Source organism: Malurus melanocephalus, unplaced genomic scaffold, assembly GCF_030028575.1.
Source record: "Malurus melanocephalus ecotype Western Australia unplaced genomic scaffold, MMel_1.1 scaffold_140, whole genome shotgun sequence".
Classification (NCBI taxonomy): Eukaryota; Metazoa; Chordata; class Aves; order Passeriformes; family Maluridae; genus Malurus; species Malurus melanocephalus.
In genome coordinates, this window is record NW_026623372.1 from 406,442 (window position 1) to 412,644 (window position 6,203).

A 6,203-nucleotide genomic window follows, 5' to 3' on the forward strand; every position below is an offset into this window, starting at 1 on the left:
TAAGAAAGTTTTTGGTTTTTTTTTTTTTAACGAGGAACAGCTCTAAAGCTCTTGGCCCTTGTGATCCTGAGTTTAATGGACATGAGGATGCACAGATATAACCAGAGTGTGTGATACTGAGTCTATTCCTGGTAGCCACAGCTCTTCCATTAATAGCCATGGTGAGGACAGGGAGAGAAGGGGCAGGGCTGAGGATTGATGGTCTGATTTAGACCTTGACTATCTGACCAGACATTGAGGCTGCAGCCAGCATTCCTAGGTGGGAACAGTCCCTGTACCACACAAAGTGAGGGAAGTTTAGAAAATGAGGATACTGCAGAACTCCTTCCTGTCCTCTCTAACTACTTATTCCAAGCTGAGTACCTACAGCATCACTGCAAGTCTCCCCCACTGCAACATGAGGAAATGTCAAAACTTGAAGGAACTTGGAGTAAGCCCTTYGTGGTGGTTTCATGGTTAACCCCACAAACTACCATATGAATTCCAGAAGCTCATTCCTCAGATGCACATGACAAGAGAAACTGGGAGGGTTGCCATCCTGAGAGGACAAAAAGTGATGGAATTAAGTAATATAAGAAGAGGGATGTAAGGGGAAAATACTTCACGATGTAATCCTTGAGGGAAGTACCTTTCTATCCCAAATGGGAATAATCAAACCCAAAGTTATCAAACAAGCAAAAACCATTTGAGCTTAAATCAACCATGGACACGATTGCTTGGACATGCACCGTGGAAGAGGCTTTTTACAAAGGATTGACGTTGCATAAGGATTGGAGATAGAAAGGCACCCAGTTTTCTTGTTTATGCAAGCAATATTTCCATCAAGAAATAAGTGCATTTAAAAGAAAATGTTCCTTTTGTTTGGTAGTTTATCATGATACCTCTGTTTATTTCACCCATTCTTTAGTCTACAATGATTTGGATGCTGTCATGACACAGGTCACCCCCTCAGATGACAATTGAGTAGCTACTTCTTTATAAAGGCATTACAGTCAATAAAAAAAAAAAAAGAACATTAAAAAAAAAAGAATGGAAGCATCACTTCTAATCAGTATCTTTAAGGGTCTGGACACARTTTAAATAAATGTGTAATGCAAATATAAAAAGACTATTTCAACAAAATTTTAACCACATCTGGATAGAATAGCCTGCCTCAGTTACACCACTCACGCCAGCCTCACAAACACACTGCCATCATTAAAAAGGAGTAAATTTTTCAGCAAATAACCGACAAACTATTTTTTCCTGATGAAGTTTAGATTAAATCACCGTCTTGAATACCAAGTATGAACTCACTGAACCCTCTGCTACATAAATATGCAGAACTGTGGCGATGAATGAAGTCAAAACMGAGGCAAAGGCACTGCCTTTGTGTCAGGACAGAGGTTCATTGACAGTGAGTCAGTGCCCACAGCTGCATGTGGGATGTTGGTTGGCTAATTATATGATAGTTGTTACATGAATTTATAGACMTTTGAAGACTGCAGCCTGCATAGAATTGTTCTTTCTGTTTTGTTCTGAAAAGAAAGAAAAAGCAGCTACAGAAACGTCGGCAACTAAACAAAACCCCTTCAATTAACATTTGTCATATGCCCACTACAATATTATTAACTACAGAAAGACGGGGCTTTGTTTGGATATCTCAGGGTTTAATTTCCACGTTCAGACTCCAGCTACAGCTCCTCACCCTCAGATTATGTGAAAGCAGCCAAGTTTTGAAGCTCTGCTCGCTGAGGATGACTCACATTATTATACACTAACCACCACCACGCTTTGTTTTTCCCCTTTGTTTTACACGCCTGAAGTGTTCTGGCTGGGGTTTGCCTTGTTCAGAGCTTGTACGTTCTGCATCCTGCCTGCTCTACCATGTAATCACTCCCTGTCCTTCTCCTCTCAGCTTTTTTACGAGCTGCTGCACTGGCACTTGGGCAATCTCCAGAACTACCCCACAGAACTCAGTGCCGTGGCCTCTGAGAAGGAACCAGGGGTCAGTGACAMGAGGTGTCATTGGGACTCGTGCTTTTGATCTTTTAAATATCTTTTTATCTTCATTAATGACATACACAAAGGGATTGAGGGCACCCTCAGCAAGTTTACAGATGACACCAAGCTGAGTGGCGCGGTGGCCACACCTGAGGGATGGGATGCCAACCAGAGGGACTTGGATGAACTTGAGAAGCGGCCCATGGGAATGTCCTGTGGTTTAACGAGGCTGGGGTGCTGCACCTGGGTTGGAGCAGCCCCTGGTAACAATCCAGGCTGAGGGACGAACAAATCTAAAGGGATTGGGGGGGGCTGGTAGATGAGAGGCTACACAACCCAGCAATGTGCACTGGGAACCCAGAAATCCACCCTATTAGGGGCTGCATCAAAACCAACATGGGCAGCAGGGCAAGAGAGGGGGTTCTGTCCCTCTGCTCTGCCTGGTGAGACCCCGCCTGCAGTGCTGCATCAGCTCTGGGGCCCCAGCACAGAAAGGACATCAACAGTTGAGTGGCTCTGAAGGAGGCCACCAATGACAATTAGAGGGATGAACCACCTCTCCTATGAGGAAAGGCTGAGACAACTGGGATTGTTCAGCCTGGAAAAGAGAAGTCTCCAATGTGACCTAATTGTGACCTGAGGYSAGCCTGCAAGAAAGCTGGAGAGGGACATTGTACAAGGGCATGGAGTGACAGGAAAGGGCAAATGCATTCAAACTGAAAGACTTTGTCATGGTGAGGTTTAGATTAGATATTCAGAATAAATTCTTTACTGTGAGGGTGGTGAGTCCCTGGCACAGGTTGCCCCATCCCTGGMAGTGYTCAAGGCCAGGCTGGACAGGTTTGGAGCAATCTGGTCTAGTGGGAGGTGTCCCTGCCCATGGCAGGGGGGTTGGAACTGGATGATCTTTAGGGTCTCCTCCAGCCCAAACCATTCTGTGGTTCTGAGATCTGYAGGCTTCGCTGCAGGTTCCTGAGAATTCACACAACTACACTGGAGACCTCTGAYAAAGCAAAGAACTCTGGATGATAGACTGCTGCTATGTCAAAAGATTTTTTGAACTCTTGTACGTAGGGCTGGCATGGGGAATCAAACAATGAATGTCACAAAATCCTTTTGTGGAGACACAGGAGATTAAGGCTGAGCATATGACTGGGATGGTTTCTATTCTCTGTATCAATAGGAGAAAGTCTTGAAGGTGAATTAATTCAAAAAAATCTCCAGTGAAGCAGAGGGAGAGCAGCTTTAGCATAAAACAGGTCTTGCTCTGTGATTCTCTGCCACTGCCTTTTGAGCTTTTATCAGCAGCCAGCTCATGTTTTTATCTAGTTTAAGCAGGGAGAAAAATAAATTGTCCAAGTATCCTAAGCTTCCCACGTAAGCAGCCCATGAGACAGTGCTTGTGAGGCAAGCACGTTGTCAGATTCTAGAACACCTCAGAGTTTAATACAGAAAGTGTGAAAGAACAGGTGAAATTATTTATTTATGTAATGGGTAGCAATGCTGAGTGCTTAGAGATTCTGCTGCCTTTGCTAAGGGATGGGATAAAAATAACGATGTCATTAATCTTACAAAGACATGTGAGTGCTTCTTTCCAGAAATAACTGTTAAGCATAAAATTTCAGGCATTAATCAAAGCATGGAGASGCCTAAACTCCTTTAGGATTCCAAAAAGAAACGTAAAGCAACAGGGCTGTAAAGCAACATGAACAAAAGGGGCATTTAACATTTATTCTAAGTGGGCAAGTTCAAGGAAAATATGCTCAGGGACAGGTTATTGACTAGTGCAGATTTGCATTGATCCAGCTGGTTTTAAAGAAGCTGCAGCAAGTTTTACCCTCTCAGAAGCTGGTCTCTGCTGTCTGAAAGAAGCCAGGAAGAAAGAAGAGCACCACCACATGATATCATGAATTTGAAAAAAAAATACATATAAAATATTCAAATATAATATTCTGCAGGAAGTAGCAAAGGAGAMATACCCATGAGGAAGGGAAAAATACAAGATTAAAATAAAATGCCTAAGAGTTCTTTCAGGAAGGAAAACTAGCAGATGCAGCACAAGGGAATTTAAACTCTGCCCAGACACTGAGAATATGGGCAAGATGCAGGAGGAGAATTTAAATACAGAAAGATTTTGTCAAATRAAGTAGAGATGCAGCACAAGCGAGGACAAATTATATTTGTTTCCCATAGGCCAAGTCCAGAAAGAGATTTCCTACAAGATGTGGATCTTTTATCTCAGATCCACAGTCCTGTTGATCTATCTCAAAGTGATTCACCAAGAAAGAATATTTCCCAGGGAATGAGWTCTAGCCCTTATTCAGAGCTGCTGAAGGTGTTGCTGGCCTGGGGATGCAGATAAATTGTCTGTGTCAATTCAAAGCTCATACGCAGTTGCCATGAGGGGAAGTGTTATGTCTGCATGTGATTTCCTGAAACAAATCAAACGTTTCTGCAGAGGAACACATAAAAAGCTAAATATACATATTAAGGCTGTTTTCTCTGAAAATAGTTAATTCAAACTTACAGTGCTGGTACAACCAGGTCAGAAAAAAAACCCCAAAAACAAATAAACAAAGGGAAAGACATTGTGTCTTAAAAAATCTGACAGAAGAATCCAAACAAATTTAGCATATGAAACTAAAACCAAAAGCTGTTTCTGTACAATAAATAGCAATGGAAACTGAGTATTTACAACTACCAATGACATTGGTTCAGCAGTAAAGTCTGCAAGACATTAYTGGGGTGATCCCAGTTGGCATGGAGAGAAAAACACTGGGCTCATCTGTCACTCCCAACAGTGGCACTAACAATCTGCCCAGTATGTTTTCCARAGGCACATTGCTCAGCAGGATCGGCTCTGCTAACTCTTTCCATCCCAGCTAAACATGAGCAGAGATCAGAAGGGATAGCCATATCCCAGATTAATTTTACTCTTCATGATACGCAGAGAAGACCTGCCTCTTTCAGTATCTTTAACTGATTTCATATCTTTTATTTGCTACATTTAACACATCAGTGAAAGACAACTGGAACTGCCACTGAACCACCACTGAACACTGATCCTGGACCATCATTCTGCCTGTCACAGGCATGGCTAACAACTATTCTTAAATCCATCCCTGAGAAGCCATTGGGTCCTATATTCCTTCCAAGTGTAATGATAGAACACCTCACATGAAAAGACCTGCTAGCTCCTGTGGGGCCACTCATAAACAAGCCCAGTTATTCCTACTGCATACACCAGCCTCCCATGTGTCCTGGAGAACTGGTGTCTTAAAAAAGGGAAGCCTGGCAGCCGAGTCCTGCTCTGTGTGCTCATCTTGTGGTGCTGAGCGCTAACATAATGCACAGATCACAGTTAACCAYCCCTGAGAGGCCTCTTCCCCAGCACTTGCAGAGTCCTTAGGGTGAACTTGTGTTTAACTGTATTTTTTATGCTTTTACTCTGGGAGGATTGTGACCTTTGCCAGGGCTGGCAGAGCAGCTGCTCAGGCTGTCAGGGAACAGTCAGGAGCCCRGGATCCTCCAGTCACCCCATGGCCAGTCGCTGATGCAGCGTCTGCCTTTGGCACCATCACCTCACGMAGTCACGGGCTTGGCAGGATCCCCTTACACCATTTTAGAATGATGACAGGGATCAGCCACCGCTTCGTCTGCAGGAGACACCACAGCAGACGCCTTCAAACTTCCCCATTAGGAACTGCCATCCCCCAAAGAGACACGAAGAGGGCTGGACGAGCACACAAGGGTTGGGCTGCAGAGACCACTGACACGTGGCCTCAARCTGAAACAGGGGAGATTCCGATCAGATAGTAAAAAAATAAATAAATAAATACATAACTTTTAGGGTGGTCAGGCATTGGGATAGGTTGCTCAGACAGGTGACCAAGAGGCATCTGGGTGATGTGGCTTGAAAGGGTTACAGTGGTGGCGMTGGGCTGACAGCCGGACTCGATAATGTTAAAGGTCCCTTCCAGCCTCGCCCATTCTGTGTGACAGCATCTCCATCCCTCCACCGCCCTGCCCTCCCCGCCCGGCGGCGCCGCGCGTTCCCGCCGCGTCCCCGGGGCCCCGCACGGTGCTCTCCGCCGCCGCGGCCGCGGAGCGGGCGGAGGGCCGGCCCGGGAGGCGGGTGGTGTGTCCCGGACGTCATATCAGCCGCCCGGCCGCCATTGGCTGCGCCGCCTCACCCGAGCGGGGCCGCGGCCGCCCGGGGC